Raw genomic sequence first — 12,846 nt, forward strand, 5'->3', positions numbered from 1 at the left:
TCTTGCCTTGAGGGGAAGTTTCAGAAGCTTCCACTTGGCCTTCCCCGTTACACTAGTTCTCCAAAGTCAAGCACACAATGATGGTTCAGCCAACTGCCACGTATGTCCATCCCAATTTTAAATTGGAATTTACACATTTGGGAACTAAGAAAATGACCCACCATGAGTCACACTTAGGCCAATGTTACAAGTACTACCTGGCTCCCATATGATCTCACTCCAACAGGAGGTCCATGGTGACATGGGTCCCTAACAAACACAAACTCTGAGTTGGAGATTCACATGCAGAAAGTTTATTGGAACTTGAGGATCCACACTCATGTAGGATAAAGGAAGCCTGGGCGGAAGAGGAGTGGGACTCTGATTCAATCGTAACAAGGACTTTGGCAGATCCCATAGGGATCTCAGGATCTGGGATAGACCTTCAAACTTGTTCTGCCTTTAGGCATACAAAACAGACTTTTATATGCCCATATTACTGAGTTATAAGAAGTATCTGTCTCCAGGGAGGAGGCACAACCTAAGAGTGATGGTTCTGTTCAGCTGAGGACCAGTCCTGGACAGGGACTTAGCTGAGAGCCACTGGCCATACGTAACCAACACTCCCTTCAACTGGGGGAATAACTGCCTTAGTTTTGATGTAAGACTATAGGCAGTAGACTATAACATCTGCTACATGTGCGCAACTAAAATTCTCAGATGTTTTCCACTAAAGTTCTATTAAACCAAGTCTTGAACTTTTGTATTTTTGTGTGTTTGTTTTGAGACAGAATCTCGCTCTGTTACCCAGACTGAAGTGCAGTAGCATGATCTCGGCTCATTGCAACCTCCTCCACCCAGGTTCAGGTGATTCTCCTGCCTCAGCCTCCTGAGTAGCTGGGATTACAGGTGGGTGCCACCACGCCTGGCTAATTTTTGTATTCTTTAGTAGAGACAGGGTTTCACTATGTTAGCCAAGCTGGTCTCGAACTCCTGGCCTCAAGATGATCTCCTCCGCCTCAGCCTCCTAAAGTGCTGAGATTACAGGTGTGAGCCACCACGCCTGGTCTTGAACTTTGGATGTAGATTTTTGGAACCAATGCTGGATCTTGTATTCATCATCTATTCGACTTGTTGGTTTTATCCTAGCATTCCAGCCTGCTTAGTCACTGAATTTAAATTACAATAGCTACTGTCTTAGACTTCCCTTGAGATTTGAATTATCTTCAAACGGAAGAATACATTAAAGGGAATGTTGTCATGTTATTGAAAAACACTGAGGCCTAAATCCTAAGGGTCAGAGTCAGTGTCATATGCTATTTGTAGTACTTGCATAGAATATCACATACTCTTTCTGCCAAATATATCATTGTATCAGTTAGAATGTGTCTTTGCCCCAAATATCAGAAAACCCTGATTCAGATTTTCTTCAACAATGAGAAGGTTTATTTTACTCACTCATGAAGAAGTCTATATGAAGTATGAGCTTCAGACTGGCAGATTCAATGGTTTAGCAGTGTCATCATGGATCCAAGCTCTTTCCATCTCCCCTGTCTGCTAACTCCAGAGGTTTGTTTTGCTCTCGAGCTGGCTCCCCAACCTCCACCTCCGTAAGTAATGATGGAGCCATTCTAAGAGTCATATCTGACACAACAATGTTCGGTAAATCCAGAACCACTCTTCTCCTAATGTCATTTCTTTGCCCAATACTCCCAGAACTCCCCCTTGTATCTTATTAACCAGGATTAAATCACAGCAGCAATCCATCCTAGCAAGGTGAATGGAATACCATGATTGGCTTAGTCTTGAATTAATCATTTGTAGTGGAATAGATGTCAATGCTTGCTTATTGATCTCTAGTTCATAGAATCTACTCCGTTCCCCTTTGTGAAAAGTTTTCAGCCTTCAGGCAGCTCTCCCATTTGCTGCAATTCCCAACAGATTATTGACAGAGGGTCTCAGATACTGCATATTATTTCAATTTCCTGGTATTTAGTTCCCCTAGCTCTAGAAACTTAAATCCACTTAGACAGGTTTCATGTTTTCTTAATTTTCTCACCTATGTGGGACTTCAATTCTTATTGCACCTTCCTTTCAAAATTGAAGGTGGTAGACTAGGGGCGGGAGCTCACACCTGTAATCCCAGCACTTTGGGAGGCTGAGACAGGTGGATCGCTTGAGGTCAGGAGTTCTAGACCAGCCTGGCCAACATGGTGAAACCTCAGCTTTACTAAGAATACAAAAATCAGCCAGGCCCAGTAGTGTGTGCCTATAGTCCCAGCTACTCGGGAGTCTGAGGCAGGAGAATCACTTGAACCCGGGAGGCAGAGGTTGCAGTGAGCCGAGATTGTACCCTGCACTCCAGTCTGGGTGACAGAGCAAGACTCTGTCTCAGAACAAACAAACAAAAAAAATTGAAGGTTATATATCCTTATGTCTCTTTCCTTTGGCTCCTTAATCTGAAAGTTGGCTTTCATTTTCACCATGTGCCGTAGAGAGCCAAGCTGAGTTTCATCTTCTGTTTCCATGCGAAATTCACTCACACGAAGCAATTAACAAGTTTTAGAAGAATTACACAAGATTTGAGCACAGCAGGGAAGAGGGGGTGTGGTAGATCACTGTCTTCCTGGTTTTGTCGCTCCTATACTTGCTTCTCACCATCTTTCTCGCAAATGTGGCCAGGGAGCTCCTAAGTCTTCTCCTATCTTTGAGGCTGAGACTCTGGGGATCTCTGTCCCTTTCCCTAGTGGGATAATATCAGTGTGCTCCTTCGGCACAAATACAGTCTCTCTCTAAGAGAAATATCAGTTACAACTACTTTTTGCACCTAGGAGAAGACAGAAGCAAAATGAACACTAGAAAAAAGTAAGCACTGCTGAACTTCTGTTAACATTACACTACCTTACTTCCTCAAAGAGCAGGTTGCTCCATGTTTGTGCTTCTCCTTACTCTAAGTAATGCGGCCTTTAGCGCTTTTTTGTAAAGCTCAGCTGATTGCTGGCTTTAGCCTCCTTTATTCTGTTCTTGAAGGTTCATGATAGTCTTTTGTGTTCAAGCTTATCTATAATCCCCTCCCTTTGCCTTCTGTTCATGTCTTTTTCAAAGCCTGAGCTCTGCAGAGAGCTCCCTGTATAACCACCTCCTTCTTTAGCTGTCTCCCCCTTTATCACTGGAATTATTTCCTATTATATTATAATCAGGATTTGATTGTTTGAATCTCCCACCTCTCCCAAGTCATGTTCTTTTCTAAAGCCTCACATTGCAGAATCACACCTGTGGTAAATACTCTTTTGAAGTGAAGAGTTAATTTGTGATGCAAATAATTACTTCTTTATCTCATTTTCAAAGAGGAATTTTCATAAAGATAAATTAGGAGCAAATTGTTTCACCCCTTTTCCTCCTTTGTCACTGACTCTCCTTCCCCGCTCACTTTCCTTCTGTCCTTTTCCCCTCTGCTTGCTTCCTGCCTCCTTCCAGATTTGGTGTAAACCCCCTGGGTTTCTCTCCCAGGCTCTGCTTTTGTTGAACTGAAATAGTTTCTGTTCATGTATTGGAGTGAACCTTTATCACACCAGGCATACTCACCTACTCCCTGCCTCAAGGAAATCCAGTTAGTGAAGCCAAGTGAAGAAAGCACTTTCATAGGGAATTGACTGTGTCTGTAACCCCTGGCAGCCGGGCCTTTCCATTTCCTAACTGCCCTGCTTCTATCAACTTCAATTAAAGTCTACCTTTTTCAGTTGACAAACTCTAAGGAGTAAATGTCTCTATGCCTCTGCTTCCTCAGGAGTAAAATGAGGGCAATTCTCTCTGTCGTGTCTACTTCACAGAGCTATTGGGGAAAAAATTAATGCGCAAAAAAATATACATTGGAAAGCATGATTCGTATGTAAAAGGATATTCACTGTTTATGCTTAATCATAGGCATGCTGCCTATAAAAAACAAGGACAGGATTTTTGAACATAAAACTGGGCAGAAATGAATTAACCTTAGGGAGGATTTTGAGCCGGGAACTCTGAGTTTTTTAAATCAAAAATTGTCCTATTCCCGCCCAAACAAGGAAAAAGGAAAGGCCAAGGAAATGGGTTTTTAAGAGATAAAAATATTACTGGCCTCTTAACTGATTTGTTTCACTTTTGAAAATATTATAAAGACAAAGGCGTCTGGGAGACCAAGATGGAGGGAGTGGAGATAAGGGCGAGGCTTGCTCAAGATTTGCAAGGGAAAGTAAAATGAGGACGCAAAGGTTCTGTGAGATGAGTAAAGTTCTTCTATGTGGAGTAGACATAGAAAGGAAGTGCAAAAAATGCTTTATTGGACAAAAATGAATTAAATCGTGCTTTAGAAAAAGAGAGAGAAAAGCTGTGAGATACTTGTTAGTGAGAAAGGATTCAGTGAGAAGCTAAAAAGAGGAGTAAATCCTTTCAATCAAGAAGAAAACAAAAGCTTGCCTGGTAATCCCATCTGACTGTCTTTCTACTCACAATTATCACCACACCCTGAGGAAACGTAAGAGAAATTTCAAAGTTCTTGAAGTATTTGTTTAATAATGTCAATTGATGAGCAACGTCATGGGGATAGAAATCAGAACATGAGTTTTAATTCATGTCAGGAAAAAAAAAAAAGAAAAGCCATAGGGAGAACAAATAAATAGCTGGCTTTTGTTGTGCTTCCCTGGTGATTACACAGACATGACCTCAAACTAACTCCCAAAGGGGAGATAGAGAACTAAGAGAGAATTGGAGTACTCACTGGGCAGAAACTTGAAGTTATGCAACACCGGATGTGGTCCATGAGATAAAAAATGTCAGCTTCCTGGAAGATCATCTCACTTTTGAAAATATTGTAAAATACATCAAACATTCAGAATACTTAAAAGAATACCTGTACCTAATAGCTTTATCAAACATTAACGTTTAGTCATTTCAGATCTTTTAAAAGAAGGGATACTTTACAAATATATGTAAACTCCTATAACATTTTCCTCCTCCCATGCCCATAAGAAGTCCCTTTCTGGCATTAAATGTTTATCCTTTTTTTTTTTTTAAGATGGAGTCTCACTCTGTTGCCCAGGCTGGAGTGCAGTGGCATGATCTTGGCTCACTGCAACCTCTGCCACTGGGGTTCAAGCGATTCTCCTGCCTCAACCTCCTGAGTAGCTGGGATTACAGGCGCCTGCCACCATGCCCAGCCAATTTTTGTAGTTTTCTTTTTTTTTTTTTTTTTTTTAGTAGAGACGGGGTTTCACCATGCTGGTCAGGTTGGTCTCAAACTCCTGACTTCGTGATCCACCTGCCTTGGCCTCCCAAGTGCTGGGATTACAGGCATGAGCCACCGCGCCCGGCCAAATGTTTACCCCTTTTCATCGCACTTTATGTTGTGTTACCTACACATGTACCTCTATAATATTGGATGTCATGCTTTTAAACTTTATATGAAGCACTATTCTTTTTTATGTGAAACTTGCTTTTATCACATAAATTGATACATGTAAGTATAGTTCATTTATTTACTTTATTGGCTACATGACCACAGTATTTTCCTGTGGATTATCATTTGCTTTGTTATCAAATCTTTATTGTTTTGAAAAGCTACATTGAATATTTTTGTATATGTATCCTTCAGTATGTGTGCTGAACATTCTGTAGAACAGGGGTCCCCAATCCCTGGGCCACGGACCCCTACTGGTCCATGGCCTGTTAGGAATGGGTCTGCACAGCAGGAGGTGAGCAGCAGGCTAGTGAGCATTACTGCCTATCAGATCAGCAAAGGTATTAGATTCTCACAGGAGCACCAACCCTATTGTGAACTGTGCACATGGAGGTGGATCCCTCATGAATGGCTTAGTGCCAGCAAGTTCCCCCTCTGAGTTCTGGTTGTTTAAAAGGGTGTGGCACTTCCCCCCATCTCTCTTTGGAGAGGGAGGCTCACTCTGTCACCCAGGTTGGAGTGCAGTGGCGTGATCTCGGCTCACTGCAACCTCTGCCTCCTGCTCAAGCGATTCCCCCACCTCAGCCACCCAAGCAGGTAGGATTACAAGCGTGTGCCGTCACACCTGGCTAATTTTTGTATTTTTAGTAGAGACCGAGTTTCACAATGTTGGACAGGCTGGTCTGGGATTCCAGGCCTCAAGTGATCCACCCGCCTTGGCCTCCCAAAGTGTTGGGATTACAGGCATGAGCCACTGTGCTGGGCTATCCCCCCATCTCTCTTGCTCCCTCTCTCACCATATGATGCACTGGCTCCCACTTCACCTTCTTCCATGATTGAAAGCTTCCTGAGGCTGTTACCAGAAGCAGATGCTGGCACCACACTTCTTGTACAGCCTGCAGCAACATGAGCCAAATAAAATCTCTTTTATAAAAAAAAAAATTACCCAATCTCAGGTATTCCTTTATAGCAACACAAAAATGGACTAACGCACTCTCCAAAGCAGTTGTATTAATTTACTTTCCCATTCCCAGTATATGAAAGTTCCCATTTATCCACATTGTTTTCAATCTTTTAAATTAACTACTTAATTTGCTAATCTAAAGGGTATGATTTGTTCCTAAACACTTTACAGTTTTATTGCCATTGTTGACAATACATCATTGCAATTACAGTTGCAATTTTCCTATTACTGTTATATAGAAATAAAATGTTTTTATATTGATCTTGGATCTAGCAGCATTCAATGACTTTCTAATTAACTCGTGTAGATTCTCTTAGATTTCCTATGGAGTCAAATATGTGGACTGCAAATAAGATCTGCTTTGGAATGTCTTCGTAAGTTTCATACCTTCCATTCTTTCTCATCTTATTGCATTGTCTCGTAGGTTCAGTAGAATGTAGAATGGTTGTGACAATATAGTGTAACAAAACTTCATCATTAATGTTTGTAAGATTTTGATAGACACTTTTTGTGCAGTTAAGAGTATTGTCTTCTATCCCTTAGTGCTAAGTGTTTAGTTGTTTGTTTCTACATAAATTGAAAAGCCTTACCCATGCTTTCATCTTCAAGTCCATATTCCTAACATTCTTCCCCCACATATCAGCATGGCTGGCTCTCTTACTTCTTTCACCTCTTCTACTCAAACGTCATCTATAAAAGGAACACTTTATATGATAGCAACTTGCTACTCCCAACACTAATTCTGCTCATTTTTCCCCTTAAATGAATAAATATGAGAATGCATAAAGGTTTATCAAATGTGCTTTCTATTTTCTGTATCTATTACATTGATCATATGTTTTCCTCTTAATTGATTGTATGTTATTCTTGGGATCAATTAACCTTGGCCATGGGGTGAGGGGGAAATATATATATATATATATAATGTATGTATATATATAATGTACATATATATACACACACACATTTTATTTAGGATGTTTAAATCTGTATTTATGAGAAATACTGGTCTTTTTTTTAACGGCTTTGTTACAAAAGTATAATAACTTCATAAAATGAATTGAGTGCTTTTCCTCACTATTTTTCAAACAGTAGAGATTATCTGTTTGTTGAAGGTTTGTTAAATTATTCTATGAAAATCAACTGGGACTTCTGTCTTAAGGTCAGGAGTAGTGGGCAAACTGCTATGGGGTGAAGCACTTTCTCCTAATGGGACTTTGACTTTGTACTAAGAAAGGAATGGTCAGCCTAGGAACTTCTGCTGCTACCTCACTGTCCAGAACTGGTCACATGACTATCTTTGTTGCAAGAGAGGCTGGGAAGTTAAGTATTTTTAGCTAGGCACATTGTCTTCCTGAAAAGAAAAATCAACATTCTGCTATTAAGGATGAAGAAAAAGCAATGGCAACTGGGTAGGCAGCCACCAATGCTTTCTACAATAAAACTATTAGATATGCTGGAATGTTGGAACCTTTCAGTCTATCATTCTTGTATCTTAACTGAAGTAAAGAGATAAACAAATACACATCTATGTGTTCAGAATAAATACACACAAGCACACGCACACACATCTTTGTCTCTCTGGTGTATATTTTGGGTGAATTTCTCAATACTCTCTTCATCTTTCTAATTCAGTCTTCCATTTTACACAGATTAGAGTTCTTTTCATCGTTATGAGTTAAATTCTATCCTCCCTCCTAAAAAATATCTTGAAGCCCTAACCCCCAATACTTCAGAATATGGCATTATTTGGAGATAGAGGTAATCGAGTTAAAATGAGGTCATTAGAGTAGACATTAATATAATCCTTATAAAAAGGGGAAGTTTGCAGACAGACACACATGCACACACAGAGAGAAAGAGAGAAGAGAGAGAATGCCACAAGATGAGGGAAGAGATCAGTGTGAAATGTGCATGGTGGTGCACGCCTGGAGTCCCAGCTACTAGGGAGGCTGAGGCAGGAGAATCGCTTGAACCCAGGAGGCAGAGGCTACAGTGAGCTAAGATCGTGCCACTGCACTCCAGCCTGGTGAGACAGAGCAAAACTATGTCTGAAAAAAAAATCATTATATTAGTGTCCTAAAAACCTTTCATACCATATTTTTACTGTACCTTTTAACATGGTACACCTGTTTAGGGCACTTACTATGAATGGAGTTTGCAGGACTGGAAGTTGCTAAGTCAAAAAGTGAATGATGAATGAATATGAAGGCGGCGGACATTACTGTATACTACTGTAGACTGTAGGCTGTGGACTTTATAAACACTGCACATTTAGGCTACACTAAATTTATAAAAACATTTTTATGTTTATTTCTTCAACAATAAGTTAATCTTAGCTTACTGATACTTTTTAACACATTGGACAGCTGGACAAAAATATTTTCTTTCTTTATATACTTATTCTTTTTTTTTTTTTTTTTTTTTTTGAGACGGAGTCTCGCTCTGTCGCCCGGGCTGGAGTGCAGTGGCCGGATCTCAGCTCACTGCAAGCTCCGCCTCCCAGGTTTATGCCATTCTCATGCCTCAGCCTCCCGAGTAGCTGGGACTACAGGCGCCCGCCACCTTGCCCGGCTAGTTTTTTGTATTTTTAGTAGAGACGGGGTTTCACCGTGTTAGCCAGGATGGTCTCGATCTCCTGACCTCGTGATCCGCCTGTCTCGGCCTCCCAAAGTGCTGGGATTACAGGCTTGAGCCACCGCGCCCAGCCTCTTTATATACTTATTCTATAAGCTTTTTTCTATTTAAATTGTTTTTAGTTTAGTTTTTACTTGCTCAAAACCTTTTTTGTTAAAAACTAAGACACAAACACATACATTAGCTTTGGCCTGCACAGGGTCAGGATCATCCATATCCCTGTCTTCCACCTCCACAGCTTGTCCCACTGGAAGGTCTTCAGGGGCAGTAACATGCATGGAGCTGTCATCTCCTGTGATAACAATGCCTTCTTTTGAAGGACTTGCCTGAGGCTGTTTTACAGTTATCGTTTTTTTTTTATCAGTAGAATTAGCACACTCTAAAATAACAAAAAGTATAGTATAGTCAATACATAAATCAGTGACATAGTCATTTATAATCATGATCAAGTATATACTGTTCATATTGCACATGCTATACTTTTATATGACTAGCAGTGCAGTGGGTTTGTTTACACTAGCATCACCACAAACACAGGAGTAATGTGTTGCACTATAATGTTATGATAGTTATGACATAACTAGGCAATAGGAATTTTTCAGCTCCATTATAATCTTATGAGACCACAGCCATATACGCAGTCTGTCATTGACTGAAACATTGTTACGCAGTGCATGCATGTACTTTAAACTATGCTGTTGTAGCGCAACAGCAGCCACAGACAATATGTGAAAGAATGAATGTAGCTGTGCTCTGGCCAGATGTGGGGGCTCATGTCTGTAATCTCAGCACTTTGGAAGGCCGAGGTGGGTGGATCACCTGCAGTTGGGAGTTGGAGATCAGCCTGGCCAACATGGTGAAACCCCGTCTCTATTAAAAATACAAAAATTACCCAGGTGTGGTGGCGCACACCTATAATCCCAGCTACTCAGGAGGCTGAGGCACCATAATCACTTGAACCGGGAAGGCAGAGGTTGCAGTGAGCCGTGATTGTACCACTGCACTCCAGCCTGGGCAACAGAGAGAAACTCTGTCTCAAAAAGAGGAAAGGAAAGGAAAGGAAAGGAAGGGAAGGGAGGGAAGGGGAGGGGAGGGGAGGGGAGGGGAGAGGAGGGGAGGGGAGGGGAGAGGAGGGGAGGGGAGGGAAGGGAAATGTATGTAACTGTGTTCCAATAAAACTTCATTTACCAAAATAGGCAGACGGTTGGATTTGGGCTGGGATGCATAGTTTGCCCACCTCTGCCTAGGAAGATAGTCAAGGCCATTTTTTCCAACCTCCTCTAACAAGTTAGGGAGTCCCACTCTAGTCCCTGGCTCTGGTTCCCTATCTGTCATAGAATACATTTGGTCTTCTTTAAGGGATATGAAGTGTCAGATGCTACTGTCTGCTCCCAGACCCAGAGCCCAGGAGATCTGCGGCTGCAGCCCCACGCCCTACTTTGCCTTTGTTTATTGAAGTCCTAATATGTGCTAGGCATTGTGCTCGGTCCCAGAGACATAATAATGAATGATGCAGATATGGTCCTAATCTCATTAAGCTTACAGTTTGGTAGTAAAGACAAACATTAGATTACTTCCCGTTTTCTGGAGTCGCTGTTAGTTCGCCTCGACCTGTAGTTAGCCCTCGACATGCCAGATCCATCAAAGTCCGCTCCTGCTCCAAGAAGGACTCCAAGAAGGGCGTGACTGAGGCGCAGAAGAAAGACGGCAAGAAGCGCAAGCGCAGCCGCAAGGAGACGCACATGTAGGTGTGCAAGGTGCTGAAGCAGGTCCACCCGGATACCGTCATCTCCTCTAAGGCCATGGGGATCATGAACTCCTTCGTCAACGACATCGAGCGCATCGCCGGCGAGGCTTCCCGCCTGGCGCATTGCAACAAGCGCTCGACCATCACCTCCAGGGAGATCCAGACAACCGTGCGCCTGCTGCTGCCCGGGGAGCTGGCCAAGCACGCCGTGTCCGAGGGCACCAAGGCTGTCACCAGAGCTAAATAAACTTGCCAAGGAGGGACTTTCTCCGGAATTTCCTGATCTGACCAAGAAAGCTTCTTACCAAAAGAAGCACAGTTGCTTTCTTTTTTTTTTTTTTTTTTTGAGACAGAGTCTCGCTCTGTCCCCCGGCTGGAGTGCAGTGGCGCGATCTCGGCTCACTGCAAGCTCCGCCTCCCGGGTTCCTGCCATTCTCCTGCCTCAGCCTCCCAAGTAGCTGGGACTACAGGCACCCGCCACCGCGCCCGGCTAATTTTTTTGTATTTTTTGTAGAGACGGGGTTTCACCGTGGTCTCGATCTCCTGACCTTGTGATCCGCCCGCCTCAGCCTCCCAAAGTGCTGGGATTACAGGCGTGAGCCACCGCGCCCGGCCCACAGTTGCTTTCTGTTACCTCATTATCTACTGCAGAAAAGAAGACTGAAGAATGCAACCACACCTGGATGGACTTTTCCACAGGATAAAGCTGGCCTCTTGGTCTCATTCAGATTCCAAAGAGAATCATTTACAAGTTAATTTCTGTCTCCCTGGTCCATTCCTTCTCCCTAATAATCATTTACTGTTCCTCAAAGAATTGTCTACATTACCTATCTCCTCTTTTGCCTCTGAGAAAGGGTGTATAATCTTCTGTAACCCACTGAGGGGTTGGGGTAATCATTCTATGGTCCCCAGCCCTGTACATTAATAAATTTGTATGCCTTTTCTCTTAAACAAAAAAAGTAAAGACAAACATTAAATAAATATGCACACGCATGAGTGTATAATTATGATTCCAAATTGGGTCAATATTAAACAAGGAGACTTTTATGAGAAAAAAATAATAGGAAACACTAACTTACTGTAGATTGAAGGGCCAGGGAAGATCACTCTGAGAAAGTAAAAGACGAATCCGAGGAAGTAAGAGAGGCCTCTAGGATAGAAATGAGTTTTCCTTGAAATGAGTCTGGGGAATAATGTTCCATGCAAAGCAAAGAATATGTATGAAGCTTCCAAGAAGGGAAAAAAGTATGTTAGTTCAAGCTTTTAATGAAAGTCTGAAGGCTAGTGAGTTTAGAACTGTTGTCCAGTACAGTGGTCATTGGCCACATATGGTTATTTAAATCTAGATTTAATTAATTAAAATTAAAATCTGTTCCTCAGTTGCTCTAGACACATTTTAAGTACTCAGTAGTTACATATGGCTACTATATTGAACAGTGCAAATATGGAACATTTCCCTCATTGCAGAGAGTTCTGTTGGAGAGCATTAGTCCAAAGCATATGTAGAGATCTATAGTATATTTGAAATAACATTCATATGGAATTTTCATTAAATGGAAAATTATAAATGGAAGGCTTTTAAGTATCAGTATATAAACCAGGAAATAGAATAATATCAAATATATTAAAAATAAGTGTTCAATCATTGGATGAAAAGCTGATGGTGTACTTAACATGGATGTATCCGGCTGTAATACCTGGACCACTGATCAATCTTAGCACAAAAAAGAGAGCCCACCATTGTATACTTACAGATGGAATAACACATCATCACCTATGAAATAGTCTTGCAAAAAAAAGTCAAACCTGAACTTGCTCAATCCTTTAGATTAGCACTATCCAACAGAAATATAATACTTACCACATGTATAATTTTAAGTTTTCTACTAGCCTCATTAAAAAAGTAAAAATGAATAGGTGAAATCAATTTTAATATATTTTTATTGAATCTAACATACTCAAAAATCATTGAAATTATGACTGAAGCATATAATCAATGTAAAAATAATTAATATTTTGCATCTTCTTCTATTAAGTTTTGGAAATTTGTTGTATTTTTACATTATCAGCACATCGCAATTGAGACTA

The 12,846-nt window shown here is 41.3% G+C and overlaps 1 pseudogene; it reads left to right on the forward strand.

The window, feature by feature from the left end:
• The first annotated feature begins 10,640 nt into the window (after nt 1-10,640).
• On the forward strand, nt 10,641-11,005 carry LOC102115203 (histone H2B type 1-O-like; annotated as a pseudogene).
• Nucleotides 11,006-12,846: the final 1,841 nt, after the last annotated feature.

The sequence above is a fragment of the Macaca fascicularis genome, chromosome 2, assembly GCF_037993035.2.
Source record: "Macaca fascicularis isolate 582-1 chromosome 2, T2T-MFA8v1.1".
In the NCBI taxonomy this organism is placed as follows: Eukaryota; Metazoa; Chordata; class Mammalia; order Primates; family Cercopithecidae; genus Macaca; species Macaca fascicularis.